Source organism: Cygnus olor, chromosome 6 (assembly GCF_009769625.2).
Source record: "Cygnus olor isolate bCygOlo1 chromosome 6, bCygOlo1.pri.v2, whole genome shotgun sequence".
Lineage (NCBI taxonomy): Eukaryota > Metazoa > Chordata > Aves > Anseriformes > Anatidae > Cygnus > Cygnus olor.
The window spans coordinates 32,041,095-32,057,254 of record NC_049174.1 but is presented as its reverse complement, the minus strand read 5'-3'; the positions used below and the strand labels follow the sequence as shown (position 1 = coordinate 32,057,254).

Below are 16,160 nucleotides of genomic sequence, written 5' to 3'. Positions count from 1 at the left end.
GCCAGGTAGAAGGATTTCCTCACTGGAATCATAAAAACAGAAATTAGTATTTTAGCTCAAAAACTATTTTTAGCCAATACTTATGCTTTCATCTATTTATTTATTTAAAGGGAGGATGTCCATGTGATATAGGTTTGCATGCTGCTATGTGTAAGCAGTAAAGTACAGGAAAATTAAAATGCAGTGCTTTTCATTGTATTTTCACTTGGTTAGGACTTAATTGGAACTGTTTGTACTGGGGTAAAATCATCTCCATTGAAATCAAGAGGCTTAAATCAGATGCCATGAAAAGCCTGACCCTGAGAGACTGCTGAGGACTCCAGATCAGGTCCATGCTTTTGCATGATCGTTTCATAACAACTGAGCCCTTACAAAGTACGTTCAATACCAATACAATTACAGAGTAAACAGTGATTGCCTATAAACATGAATTGTTTTACCTTGTCTGATGGTTATAAATTGAAGCAGTGCTGAAGTTTCTGTGGTACCTCTTTTCCTTTTCCTTTTTTTTTCTTATTTTCCTTGTTTTCTTTTCCTTTCCTTTTTGCATTCCCTTTCCATTTCTCCATTTCTTTTTCCTTTCTCTCTCCCACTCTCTCTCTCTTTTTTTTTTTATTTTTTTTTTAAGGAAGCAGTTTTGAATTGTTAAACGCCAAATTTTTAATCATATTTTAGACAAAAGCATATTTTTTAACACTCTCCTCAAATTCAGTCTGGCATGATAATATAATTCTTCCTTCCATGCTCCTCTCAAGAATAAAATTCAAAATCAGTTTATAAAATCTTAGACTTCATTTGTGGTTTAGAGTGGAGTCCATGCCCAAAGCTGATACATGGCGATAAAAAACGAACTCAAAATTCACATCATTTCAGTCATGCCTTTGATTTGTCCCTGTGGCATCTGGTCAAGGTTGATTGACTATCGGTTATTTAAATTTTTATTTTTTTGCTTTTCATCTTAATTTCTAACATTCTGAAGTTCTGCTTGTTGCTATGGGAAGATGTCATAGTCTCATTGGCCTTCGAGGTTTGTTATGCTGTATGTTAGTTACTCATTGTGTATGCGCAAATTTACAGTATAATGTAGTGTTTCCTTGTAGGTACTGCAAACTCACATAATGTCCTACCTTCATTCAAAAATACAATATTCAAAAGAAAGAATTGACAGAAAAGATTATGTTCTAAAACAGCAAAAAATTGCATTGACTTTCTTTGATTGGCAGTGCTACTTATTTTTGACAAATCCTTTTTGATGTGAGTTAATACATATTGCAGCAGTAAGCCCTTCAGATTATCAAGTGTTTGGAGATGTTGCATACTGTCTTTGCATCGTATGCTCAAATCATGGTAGAAATACAGAGCTACTGAAGGTTATGCATGCACTTCTGTGATGAACTCACAAATTCTGACACCCAACGAGCCTTGTGGACACATCACAGTGAGCTGATTGTGGGGTCTCTCAAATGTGCTGAAGTGTTTGCAAGAACAGGAGCCGTACATCTGTCTTCTTGTAACAGTTGAAACAATCTTACCAGCTTCATAGGCTTGGAAGATCATTAAAAATATGTCTAATATTACAAGATATTACTTTATTTTTTAATTAAAATGCAGTTTATTGGCAATGAACTAGCTTCACACCACAATATTGCTCATAAATATTTTTACTTAAATTTTACCTAACATTGATCTTTTCAAATAAAGCCCTAAGTACTTATACTCATTCAAAATGTTAGAAGTTGTTATTATCACTGTGAACTTTTGATAAAACGGAGTGATCTGATTTACCTTTCTTGCTCTTAATAGTCACTGTAGGTAACAGGACTACTTATACTTCTAGACAGTAAAACAGTCAATGTAGAGAAAATGAGAGTTGTGGAAGGGAAAGGATAGAGTTCCATGGTGTCTGTAAAAAGCCTGTTCTGTAGAAAGGTAAAGATGAGAGAGACTGGAGCTTTTGAAGAAATGAACATAAGTCAAACTCTCGTTTTTCAGTGTTAGGGGCAACAAAAACAAGAGTAGGTAAGGAAGTGTAGTGACCTACATGGGAAGGAGAATCACATTGCAAAGATCAGTTACAGCAACGATCTCTACTTGAACTTGCTGTTATACAAAACAGAAGAAGAAAAATAGTTTTCCTATTCAGTTCAATGTCAATAATGAAGATTTTATCTATTTGAAGGTATGTCTTCAAAAAGTAGTGGCTAAATTCAAAAGGTTTGAGTAGACATACATGAAGACTGAATTTGGGTACTATACTGTCAAGCAGCAAGAATTTTGAATTTCTGAGCTACCTGTTTTGTTGTCTGAGATTTGTTTTTCCCCACAGGGTTTTCCACTGTTTTGTGATAACAAATTCATGACACCAGTTTGAATATAGGCTTAGATAGAAAGCTGACAATTGAGACAGAAGACCTGGAAATAAGGGGAAAAAAAAGTGGATAAGCACTACACAGTCACATTTTAGGCAGTTCCTCAGGTATAAATTATTACGTTTCTCTAAAGGAATTTTTTTCCTACTCATTCTGAATAATATTTTATTTTTATTTGACCTTGTGTCATCTGTGTTCCCTGGTTACTTGCAGTCAGACTCAGAACCCACTGAAATGGATAAAACACTTCAATTTTGGCAATGTTTATGGGGTGATTTAGGTAGAATGCAAAATAAACTGAGGGAAAAATAATATAGCTGATGTTTTGGCTACTGCTAGTGCCCATGTTTCTGTCTGTTAGTGTAATGGCAATCAATTTTTAGTGCCTTGTAGTATGTGCCACAATTTATGGAGCTTAATGAAGTTTTACCCATCCTGTGATTATTGTTCAAAAACAGGTATAAAAATAACTGTTGTAATTGCAGAAGACAGTGATGCACAGAAGATGTACAATTGGAAATCAGTTATATACTTGAAAATGTGGCCCTCACTATCCACGAGGAAATGGTTGGCGACATGCTACAGCACTTGGATGTACGCAAGTTGATGGGGCCGGATGGGATCCACCCGAGGGAACTCAGCGAACTGGCGGAGGAGCTGGCCAAGCCGCTTTCCATCATTTATTGGCAGTCCTGGCTATCAGGAGAGGTCCCAGTCGACTGGTGGCTAGCAAATGTGACGCCCATCTACAAGAAGGGCCGGAGGGTAGACCTAGGGAACTATGGGCCTGTTAGTTTGACCTCAGTGCCAGGGAAGCTCATGGAGCAGATTATCTTGAATGTCATTACGTAGCACTTGAAGGGCAACCAGGCGATCAGGTCCAGTCAGCATGGGTTCATGAAAGGTAGGTCCTGCTTGACGAACCTGATCTCCTTCTATGACCAAGTGACGCGCTTGGTGGATGAGGGGAAGGCTGTGGATGTGATCTACCTTGACTTCAGTAAGGCTTTTGACACCGTTTCCCACAACATTCTCTTCAAGAAACTGGCTGCTCGTGGCTTGGACTGGCGTACGCTTTGTTGGGTTAAAAACTGGCTGGATGGCCAGGCCCAAAGAGTTGTGGTGAATGGAGCCAAATCCAGTTGGAGGCCGGTTACTAGTGGAGTCCCCCAGAGCTCAGTGCTCTGGCTCTCAGTGCCAGTCCTCTTTAATATCTTTATCGATGACCTGGATGAGGGGATCGAGTGCACCCTCAGTAAGTTTGCAGATGACACCAAGCTAGGTGCGTGTGTCGATCTGCTTGAGGGAAGGAAGGCTCTGCAGGAGGATCTGGATAGGCTGGACTGATGGGCTGAGGTCAACTGTATGAAGTTCAACAAGGCCAAGTGCCGGGTCCTGCATCTGGGGTGCAACAACCCCAAGCAGCGCTACAGGCTGGGAGATGAGTGGTTGGAAAGCTGCCTGGCCGAGAAGGACCTGGGAATACTGGTTGATAGGCAGCTGAATATGAGCCAGCAGTGTGCTCAGGTGGCCAAGAAGGCCAACAGCATCCTGGCTTGTATAAGAAGCAGTGTGGCCAGCAGGTCTAGGGAGGTGATTGTCCCCCTGTACTCGGCTCTGGTGAGGCCGCACCTCGAGTACTGTGTTCAGTTTTGGGCCCCTCGCTACAAGAAGGACATGGAGGTGCTCAAGAGAGTCCAGAGAAGGGCAACGAAGCTGGTGTGGGGTCTGGAGAACAAGTCTTACGAGGAGTGGCTGAGGGAGCTGGGGTTGTTTAGCCTGGAGAAGAGGAGGCTCAGGGGAGACCTCATCGCTCTCTATAGGTACCTTAAAGGAGGCTGTAGAGAGGTGGGGGTTGGTCTATTCTCCCACGTGCCTGGTGACAGGACGAGGGGGAATGGGCTAAAGTTGCGCCAGGGGAGGTTTAGGTTGGATATTAGGAAGAACTTTACTGAAAGGGTTCTTAGGCATTGGAATGGACTGCCCAGGGAAGTGGTTGAGTCGCCATCCCTGGAGGTCTTTAAAAGACGTTGAGATGTAGCCCTTAGTGATATGGTTTAGTGGAGGTCTTGTTAGTGTTAGGGCAGAGGTTGGACTAGATGATCTTGGAGGTCTCTTCCAACCTAGACGATTCTGTGATTCCGTGAAATATGATCATTGTTTCTTTAAATACACATTTAAGTATTAGATCTATCTGGTAATATGTATATCTGCCCTTAATTTACCCATCATTAGCTGGCTGCTCAGATACAGCTGTCAGGATAGATGTGGGTCATGATGATACTCTCCTCTGAGATGAGAGTGGCCTTGTAATTTTTTGTATTTCTAGTAAGGAGTCTTTGGAAACACTGTCACAGAAGAGGGTGTTGCTGGGGAGGTCGAGCCGCACATGGCTGCTTGTGCTGCGTAAGACGAATGAATTTCCACTTGTTTTTCCTTCTGGCTATCAGGTCCATTCTGACACGGATTTTCAGATGCAGTCTTTTGAGTTGCAATTAGTTTTACCAATGATTTCTTCCATTCATGTGCCTAATTACCCGATGGAGCCTGCAAATCAGCTTGGCTGCAGTCAGAGCACAAGTAATTGCACCTTCAATTTAGAGCCCAAGTGGAGCACTAGTGAAGATTTGCAGCCTTAATGCATGGCCATGAAGGAAAGCACTGAGTATTGTTTGTGGGCACTTCCTGATAAACCAGCTGTAGTCAAGGCATTGATTTGATTCTTCTCCTTTGTCCTATTACAGTAGCTTGACTAGTAATCTGAATAATACGTTTGTCTTTTCTTTGCAACTTTCACATTAATGCAGTAATTATTGTGTGCCTGGCATATTACAGAACAAGAGCAGGTCTCATTCTTTCAAGATTTTATGGCCTTTTCTTGCTTGCTATGCTTAAATATTTGAAGTTGCAGTCTTAAAATAAATTGCTTGACAATAGTACCATGGGTTTCTTTCATTTTTCACTTGCAGGTTTACCTAAGTATGCAACTAATAACCTCAGGGAATGCATAGAAAACAGAAAATAAAGCATTCTTATTGCGGTGTCTTGCAGCGCATTGACTACTGACATGGATATACTCAGAGGGAGGAGGTTAAGGGGAAGGCTGCTGTGTTTGTTGGTAGACGCTGAGTGGTATATAGGCAGCTTTTGGGTAAACAGCAATTTTTGATTGTCTCTTTGACAAAGGCACACAGAAGAATTAATGTATATATTTTTAGTAGCTTCTTGTTTCAGAAGCTGACATATGCAATTACTGGTGGTGTAGCTGTATTTTGCAAAACTTTTCATTATTCTCTTGGATATTTTCGTATGTACAGTTTTTTAATTCTTTTTTTTTTCCCATTCTTTCTTAAAGAACAATCTATATTTTTGCTCGGAGTAAGATGTAAATTCTCTTTATAACTGTACACAGTAAAAACACTCATGCAATAAAGATACCAAGTCAAAATGTTGTCCTAGTTTAATTTAGTTGCAAAATCCTGTTTTCATTATGCTTAAAGGTTATTTTATCTAATATGATTATAATACTAAGTATATATGCTCCTCTCCTAATGAAAATAACGGAATTATTTCATAATTTATAATGGGATATTATTAAATATATAATATTATTAATAATATATTATTTATATTCCAGTATATAAATGGAATAATAACAACAACTGGTAATTTAGTCAGAAAAATGACTGTTATAAAATGCCCCACTTACTACCTTTCAATAATGTTGCATGCAGCTGTTTTGATATATTTTAATTAAGAATAACATCAGCAATATGGATATTTAGTTATAATTATACTGGACTACAAACTTTAGATACTTTTCCTATGAGATTTATCACCTCAATTTCTTTCACTGCATCAGGCTGGAACATCATGTGATTAAAATATCATATTGTTTTGCAAATGATTCTGTTGTAGACAGGTAGTCCTTTTGAACTGATGAGACTAATACACTTATTTCAGTTCCGAATGTGTGATAAGCCATCCTTTTTGCCCTTGAAAACTTTCTGTAGTAAGCATTAAAGGACATAGGACTCTAGGCTACTGACTGTTTTGATTTTCAAAGCTGAGCTTTTCAATTGACTCTAGTTTTCATGAAGAAAAATCAGTGTATTGTCCCCATTCATCCCAAGAAAAGTCAAGACTAAAAGACTATACACAAAAAAGAATATCTTGAACTGTTGCACAATGGGGTTATTTGCAAGACTTGTGATCACTGTAGCATGTGGATTTGGGGTAGAAATTCTAAGTTTTGAACTAGTTGGTCCATCAGACCAACTCACATCAGAGCCAGTTCTATTAGAACCACTTCTAGAACCCAAACTCCAAAACAACCACTTTATTAGAACTAAAACTCCCTATTTTTTTTTTTTTAACGTGTCTTCTAACTCTGGCGGTGGTGAACTTTGAAAGGATGGAGTTCAGTCTCTAGTTGTATTTGCCTACTCCGTGTGCTGTACAACAGCTACTTCAGTAGATGTGTTGTGTCATGTATTTGGGGATGTGGCTGCATGCCTCCATCATCCTCCACTTGTGGATTTGCTTCTTTGGAGGGCCACTGTAGCCAGAAATCACAGGTGCAGCGCGTGGCCTGCCGCTTGCTTCATCACTTGGTGTGTGTCAGACCAGCTTCGAGGATCTAATTCTTTGGGCTAGTTATTTAAAACTAATTCCGTGGAAACATCTAGAGCTGCCTAAAGGTGTAACTTCAATTGTAATATAGCTGCTCCCATAAAACTTAATAAATTGTTTACACCAATGAAAGAAGGATATAAAGGATTATTCAGTTATTCTACAGGGAAAAAGGAGCTTATAATATTATGAGCTGTAGAGAACAGGAAGAAACCTCACAGGTTTCTGAAACCTCACAGACTCAACAGCAAATGTGAAGAGTAATTTCCTGCACAAGATATTGCTAGCACTTTTGATAAACTGTGAATTAGCCAAAAAATAATTCATGGCAGGCTTCCACAAATTTGAAATGACACTTGTTAATCATTGGCACTTACATGTGAAGAAATCCACACTTACATTTCCCATAAAACATAAAAGTGGCCTTTAAAGTGTTTTATGTAGGTAGTGTTGGCCATTAAGTTAAGAAGAGTTTGTAGGCAGAAAGAATGCTGGATTTTTAAATTATCTTGAAGTATACTGTTGAAATCAATGAATCCTGTAAAACAGCCAAGAAATTCCCAATATATATTTTTTCTCCTAGTGCTGCATTTGCTTGTTAATTGAGTAGAGTATATATAAGGAGATAAGTTGGTTACCCACAGTCTTTCAATAAATACCTTTTTATAAGCTGTGTGTGTGTGTGTGCATATGAAAAATGTAATGTCATTAGTGCTGTAAGGACTTGCATTGCTTTTAAGTGAACTGTGGTCTTGGTTTCATTAGGTGATTATACATATATTATCTCTATATAGTATAGTATATAGTATCCCATCTATGAATCTCCTTCTGAGGTCTTCACCCTCTAACTGTATGCAGGAAAAAACATCTTTATTTCTGATGAATCATAATTCTCTGCTTTACATAAAGTTCTTTTATTTTTCTGTAAACCAGGTAACTTAATCATGGAGATAAATTCCTAATCAGAGCCCAGTGACACTGGCCAAATAATTTTGTTTGTTACAGCTTTGTTCACTGGTATTCATCTAAAGATATGTGTTTTGCCATTCTGCCATTACCTTGGGAAACTCATCCAACTTTCTACTACCCTGGATCCCCCTAAAAGCAGAGGTTAGGTGTTCCCTTTCCTGCCACTGATACGCTTTGGTTTATTTACATGTTGATTTCTTTATTGTAATGTTGCCTTTAAGAATCTATATCTGTGTATATATATATATACAATGAGACATTTATATGTGTGTATATATATATGCATATATGCCCACAAAAGATTAAGACATGCTTGGATTGTAATTACCTGATTACCTGTTTTATTTGCAAGCAACTTTTGTATAATCTGAACACAAGTGGAAAAATATTGATGGAAATTTGCTAAATATTCTTTAAAAATTTATTCTGTATTTTTTTATTCTGTATTTTGGTAACTCCTACATTAATATTATTGAGCTTTTTTTTTTTTTTTTTCTTTCATCCATTCTTTGGGGACTCTTAAATGGTATAAAATCAAGTGTGTGTATAAACATCTGATCAATGAGAAACTCCAGAAGGCGATTTTGGTTCTTCTGGTCTAACAATAGTCTTAGTTTAGAGTTAGACTCCTCTGCACAGCTTAGTGTTATAACACTACATATAGGGGCACTGGATTCAATTTAAATTATAAAATTATGTGGCATAAGCCTGAATTTAACTTACATTGCTGCAGTATAGTAACCTTTCCTTGTTTCTAACCCTCAATGAACAGTGATATTATGTTTTTATTAATGCCAAAATTGACTAAGTCAGTTTTAAAAGTCCTCTGTTATGGGAACTTGGAAATATAATTGAGAATTAAAAATGCATTTAAATGCCTTTTTTATTTTTAATTGCAAATCAGGCCAATTACTGTTTAGTTTCTGGGTAATGAAAATGACAAATTCCAGCAAATGACTGTTATATCTATTGAAAGGTCTGTAGGTATGCAACTTGTATAGCCTGTGTTCATCCATTTTTTATGTCTTTTTTAAAGGTATATTATTTTACTTGACTTTTTACTTGATTTTTCTTCAACATAAGAATGGAAGAAATATATTACTATCTTGTGACATTTCATTAAAGTTTGGATCAATAGGAATTTGTGAAAATACCTTTTTGGCCATAAATGACTGTGCCAGTATTTATATAGACTTCTTCCTCTACATCACAGACATCTGCAATAAAATCATGTTTGTGTCTGCTGCTTTGCCATCTTTTTCTGTCATTGGCATTACTTACTTTGGTAAAATACATTAAGAATTTTGTTTAATTATGACGAATGAAATGTTACTTTCCTGTAGATACTAATGATGCATGGGCTTACTGGAAATGAACTGTTTGTTTTATTTCCATGCAATCTTACAGGCAATCTTCAAGATACAGATTTTATTTTTTTATTTTATTTTTTAGTATATATATATATATATTCAGACAAAAATCTCATTAGCTTCAAGATCAGATTTGTGTGAAGAAGAGAAGATGTAACACAGTGTAAATATTGGAGCTTTGGTCTGATGAGGATATTGGGAAGATAACCTGCAGTCACACCAGGGTTAGCAGTGATCCTCAAACCCCCAAAGAAGGTGTGACTCCTCTTGACAACTAGCTGTATGGAGGTGAGATTCTCAGGGAAGATTGGTTGAGTGTTGCAAACAGATTTAATTAGCCAAGCAGGTGTTAAGTTATCCTACTCAGGAACTTACAAAAATCCTCAGAGGTGGCTAAATGTAACTTTAATGTACATAGGTACTTCTAAGCCTCAACATACTTACACACATCCTACCAGAACTTTGTGGTTCTCCTTAATAATCCAAATATTTCTGCTGAACTGGATAGAGTGCAGTATTTTTACTTGTGAAACTTGGAAGCAAATTGCAAAAGACCATGAACGCAAGATGAAAAGGGAGAAAAACTTTGAAATACTGAGTCACAATGAAGTTGCCTCTGAAGCTGCAATAACTCTGTGTGGCGTTGTACCTCTTTACAGAAATGTGTTACATTCAACTCAGCTCCCAAAAGTCGAAGCAATTCCCTTGTCTGCTGTAGCTTGTCTCTCCATCGTGACTGGTTTTTCTTTCAAATACAAATTAGTCTTGCCATCCATTATTATTTTATCCAAGTCTCCCTCTGCCCCAGCTACTCAGCTGTCCTTATGGACTGCTATATGGACTGATATTCCACTACCTGACTTTTACATATCTTCTAATATTGTGCACCATGAAGCTTGAGAATTCTCTCTTTTTCCTCTTGCTTTTCTGCATTGTGAGTGAGAATACTATCATATCCGTAAAAAAGTAGATGGTCACAAAATTTGACTTGTGCACATGCCATGCTGTTTTGATCAGCTGCGCTGTCCCATTTTCATCTATTTAAAACGCATCTACTGTGATTAGACCATGAACAGTGATTTTTGGTAGAATGTTTTAGAAGTTGTGCTTTTACTTGTTTTTCTAGTGTAATAGCTAACTCATTACGTTTTAGTAAATGTTACAAGGTACACTGCAAAATCAGTTGGAAGATATGAAATTCCTTCTTAATACTAACCATAATACATTGAATAGTTTCCATAAATGTTTCTGACCATTTCCGTGAGTGGCTGGAAGTAAGGGTGTTGACGTAGCTCTTCTAAAATATCGTGCAGCTCATGAACAGGCACTCGCAGTGCCAGGAGAAAAACCTCTGTGCTTAGAACAAAAATGATCAAGGCTGAAAAAAGCACAAGATGCTTCGCAGAGTTAAGAAAATACATAACCAGTGTGGGTGATTGATTATCACTTCTCCGAATGACTTATAAGTGAACATTTATTCTTTTAGTTTATTTTTTTTCAGAGACAGAGGTGGATTTTTGTCTTTGTTTTCTTTGGTTTGGATTAGGATTATTCCCCCCCCACCCCACCCCCCATTTGATTCTGCAAGTAGAGGGGTTTCTCTTATCAGCACATCCCAGAGAAATAAGAACGTGAAGTCAGATTGTTCCCACAACCAAATCCCATACCTATGCTAAGCAGTATAATTGCTAACAAGCTGCTCTCTTTTTAAAATGCCCATTATCCACAGGGCTGACAGCAAGTCATGCATTCCGGTGAAAGTGGCATTTTACAGCACCTCTGAAAGGAAGCTGAAACATTTTGATGAATGAAGATATTGACCGGAGAAAGTAATTGTGTGACCATAATCATTCAGACAAGAACTGCAGCAATAGGATCTTATAACACGGCAAATTGTAAAGGGAGCATGAGGGATGAAAATGATAGGTACTTATGCAAATGGATTGTAACTATCCTGTGCCACTCTGTGGATCTGTCTTTTAGTCTCTCTTGCTATCTAGGCCATGGGATTACTCAAAAACAGCTGGGAAGGAATGGATGCAATCATTTAATCACAAATTCTAAATGCTTTTTGTGGTAATTTTCTTGCAAATAGTAACACTACCAAATCAAGTTATGTAGTATTTAATACCAGTTGCAAGACCAGAACTCCAGAAAGTCTGTATGCTTTTTATTGTAAGTATCCTGGGTCTATCTTTTAAAACACCTGAGATACAACATGAAACTGTTTGTCTATTTAGGTTTATCACCTTTTCTTCATGTTTGGGGAATGTAAATGATAATGTTTAATGAAGTAGATGCTGGAGGAGTCATTAAGTGATATTGTCGTGATTACATCTAAGCTACAGAATGAGCCTCATTCACATTCCTACTGCAAAGCAAATTACATTTGCTTTTCATAGCCTAATGCACTTTGCCCCTGAAATTCCTGCCAAAATAAAGGAAAGCTGTGATTTAGAGCTTTCCTCTGCAGGCTTTGTCCTGGCGACAGTACAGGAACAGTTTAGGAAAAAAAAAGAAAAAGAAAAAAAGGAAGAAGACAAAAGAAAGACAAGTCATTCAAGGCTTCAGAAGATGCTGTGTTACCACAAACTAACTGTGGTCCTCTGACTGAGATCCTTTGTCTGCCCGTAGTACCCCAGCATGAATCCAGGCAACCACCAGGCACTGCTGCAGCTCAGTGCTGCTGGGTTTTCTGCTCCAAAAAACAGGGGTAAACACCAATGTGTGCACCTGTGCGCTTGTATCACTGAGCGTGGTGAACCTGGTAACGTTCACCCAAGGCTGCACAAATGTCAGAGTCTCAGCTTTAGCTTTGAGCTGTACCCATAAACATCGCAGAAATAATTAAAACTGCTGGAATTCTTGTTTGTGATTTTTATTGATGGAGGCATATTTCTGTGTTTGGGTGTTTATCAGCTAGGTCAGTCACAGCATGGGGAGGTAGTACTATGAGAAAAAGCTGTTTAGCAAAGCTCCAGCTCTCAGAAGGTTTAGTGTCTCTAAAATTTATTTTTTTTTTAATTTCTTGTCCCAACAGGGATGCTGCATTTTAACTAACCTGCCTCTCTGGCAAAAGCCTGGCAGAGGCACTCTTCAGTCCCCAGGCTTTAGATAGTGCCCTTCAGTGTGACTGCTCCCACCAGGCAGTGTCCTCCTGCTTCTGTCATTAATACTATGGTAGAAGATGTATTGTATTATGGTTTACATAAAAAGTTTTCCAAGAAGTTGGGAAAATGCTATCAAGATAATTCAAAAACCAGACACATTAATGCATCATGTTAAGGCAATATTTTCTGACATTTTGTTTTTGCCTTAGTTGTATGCATGCTTGCTGAAAAAAAATGTCTTAAAGACTTTTTATCGTCATCGATTAAGAATAAAACTGTTCAGTTTGTTAAGCTTTAACAAGGAAGATGTGATTTTCTTCTGGTTTTGCTGCTTACAAAAAGACTAAGTTTATTCAGGTGCAAATATGAAAATATTAGAGGCTGTTTCTTTTTTAAACATATCTATTAATTTTAACTGATTCTTTTTTTTCCCAAATCAATATCCCCAGTACTACTTCAAAGGAAACAGCACACTTAAATTATAAGCACTTTCATTTCTGTATCAAATGATGAAAGATATCTCTATATGAAATGAATTCAATGGAAATTAATTTCATCTTATTTCTATTGTAATAGGACATTGGGTTATATCTTGTTAGACTCAGGTGTAACATCCATTATGAAGGCAATGTTTTTTTAATTTTATTTTAAAGACAAAACATCCATGTCAGACTCTGTATTTTGTCAAAAAATAGAGACTCTCCTCAGTGTTGTTGGATGAGGTTACTCAGAAAGATTAGTCAGGGATTGGAACAGGTTGCCCAGGGAAGTGGTGGCGTCACCACTTCAGGTTCAGGGAAAGGTTGGACATTGTGCTTAGGGACATGGTTTAGTGGGTGACATTGGTGGTAGGGTGATGGTTGGACCAGATGATCTTTAAGGTCTTTTCCAACCTTAATGATTCTATAAAATAGTTTGAAATTCAAAGCCACATCCTGATAGGACTTAAAAGATTTTCATGCTTGCAGTGAATCAGTTCATCATCAGTCAGTAAATTGTGTTATATTTAGAAAGCAACCTAGTAGAGGCGAAAGAAAAATGCTTCCGCATATTTGATTTTTATTTGCCTTTTGCGTTTTCTGGATGAAATTTTCCAGCATTTAGCATTCGGCAGGAATAGGCCAAAAGCATTTTGACCTACAACACTGGTGTACTTTTCTTGTGCATGCACTAGAATAGATATTTTGTTTTGCAGATGTGTTTTAGTAAGGTATTACTCAATCACAAATTACATTCAGAAATATATATTACTTAAGGATTGTTTTTGGCAACAATGCAATTAAATGGTTCATGAAAAAGGTACTTTAAATAATGAGAATGCTTGCAATTGTATTACACTTTAGGCAGCCATTTTCTGATTTATTAGAGTTAGATTGTAAAATCTATAATAACATTATAGATAGCATTATATATAAAACACCATTTTCAGAAGTTGATATTTTTTCAAACCACTTTAATATAAGGGCCTTTTTACAAGATTAGATCCTTAAATCTCCATCTGCACGTTCTCCATCTGCCAGTTAGCAGTTAGTTATGGGAAAACGTTGCAACATCAGAAGCTTCTCATCGTACAGCTTCTTAGATATTTCCTCTTGAATGCCTCTATCTTACAAAAAATCACAGCTTCTGTCTTGGCAATGATATATGGTCTAAAAAGCTGTTTAAGTCCCTTTTGTTTATAACTTTCAAAAAGTAGTGCAAGGCTAAATATATCTTATTTATTTAACAACTTACTGTATTTTTAAACTTTGTACGTTGTTCTCAAAGAGTTGCATTGCTTAACATCAAGAAAGTTGATCAAAGATGTCCTTGATATTGATTATATTATGAGTTTCCATTACTATAGTAATTTTCTGATGTTTTATCAAATATTTTTTTAGCGTGCATTATCTTCGCAAAGGTCTTACAGAATGTTGTCTTACCATAATGTCATCCTCATTAATAACTTTTAATAAATTGGAACTAATCACTTTTATCAAGTTATTAAAACCAAGTTATCTCTTATCTCTTCTTAGAGATAAGTCTTTCTCTTTATGCCGGTCTCCAACGTTTTCAGCTAGAAAACTAGTTTCTAGCTGGAAACCTGCCTTCTTTCTCACTGTGGGTATGAGTAAGCTTTGTGTGCCATTTGATCTTTTCCTTTCAAAAATCTGTAGAAGTGTTTAAAGTAGACATTTATTTTTAGAAACCGAATGATATTCAAATCTTCAGAGAAGAACCTTCTGAATAATAAAGACTTGGTACAATTTTTAGAGGCTTCAGTACAGAGGGCATTCATCAACTTGTCCAGCTTCTGTCATTTTAATTCAATACTTTGCAGTAGCGTCTCACAGTTCTCAGGGAATAACTACTGCATTTTCACCATAGCTTGCTTATACAAACTACTAGTTTTTCTGTTACAATTGGACTCTGTTAAATGTCGTAACAATAAGGCTTATACTGTTTTGTTTAGGGTAAGTCCTAATTTTCTAGACTGTACTATGAATATCAAAGTAATTCTTACTTGAGCGAAAACAATAGCTTGGATCTCAATTTATGTCTAGGCCTTAAAAGTTTTGCAATGGGACTGTCTTGGGATCCATCCAAACCTTATAGCCAAGGGATCGAAAAACTGCGTGTGTTTGATGCTGATATACACCCTTGAAGACCCACCACCTATAAGGCTATTCAGGAATAGGCAGCAATAATTAGTGTTTAACAAGGTGGAAGTGAATCAGAAGAAGATGAAGAAAATGAGGGGAGCAGGCAGGTCTGTCAGGGGTTTGGAAACAGGGGCAATGGATGTAGAGAAAGGAGATGGATGCCATGGATTCCTGCTTGAACCATATTTTAATATATTTTTTTTTCCCCTGTCTGTGAAAAATAGGTAATTGTGAATTCAGTAAGTAAAGTATCGTCTCAAGGATGTGTTGTTGGTCAACAGTTACCAAACTTCTGTATGGCTGTGTGGTGATCCCCAGGAAAGCTGTGCATGCTGACCTTCAGTCTGAGGGTGCTGCTTGCTAGCGCTGTACTGCACTGTCCTCAGTAATTTCCTACCGTATGCTGTAATTCAACATTATTCATCTATTACCTGCTTGATATCAACACCAAAGAGAAGATTTGTGTAATGATTTTTTTTTTTTTTAAAGTACAAGTACTATTTTAGCCCCCTGGAGGGAGGGCCTGACAGGAGCTGGGGGGCATTTACCACTAGGCCTGAGTTGGCTTTAGCTGTGGGGATGTTAATGTCAGTCAGGTGAGGAAGCTGACCCTGTGAAGACCTGTGGCTTGGAGTTTAAATTGGGTAGGCGGGATGACTGCTTTTCTCCTCTGGTGAGGTGAAAATTCTCTAAAATGAGCAAGCTCAGCCAGGCCTAGGCCAGACAGGTGGAAAGAGCCTGGCAGCCATTCCAGGGCAGGGGCAGAATCACAGAATGGGAGGGATTGGAAGGGACCTCTGAAGGTCATCTAGTCCAACCCCCCTGCCGAGCAGGGTCACCTAGAAACACGTTGTGCAGGATGGCATCCAGGTGGGTTTTGAATATCTCCAGAGAAGGAGACTCCACAACCTCTCTGGGCAACCTGTGCCAGTGTTCTGTTACCCTCACAGTAAAGAAGTGCCTCCTCATATTTAGCCAGAACTTCCTCTGTTTCAGTTTGTGTCCATTGCCTCTCGTCCTGTTGCTGGGCACAACTGAAAAGAGACCAGCTCCATCCTCTTGGCACCC

At 37.8% G+C, this 16,160-nt stretch overlaps 1 protein-coding gene across 6 annotated transcripts in view; it reads left to right on the top strand.

Moving 5' to 3' along the window:
* DPP10 (dipeptidyl peptidase like 10) overlaps positions 1-16,160 on the top strand; it is a 486,601-nt gene that overhangs the window by 254,339 nt on the left and 216,102 nt on the right. The window contains exon 1 of one of the 6 annotated variants that reach the window (XM_040561196.1): positions 4,756-4,775. The exons of the other annotated variants lie outside the window; for them this stretch is intronic. The gene's annotated coding sequence lies outside the window, so the exon portion shown is untranslated. Of the gene's footprint in view, positions 1-4,755; positions 4,776-16,160 lie in introns of those variants that run through there. 6 annotated transcript variants of the gene reach the window in all.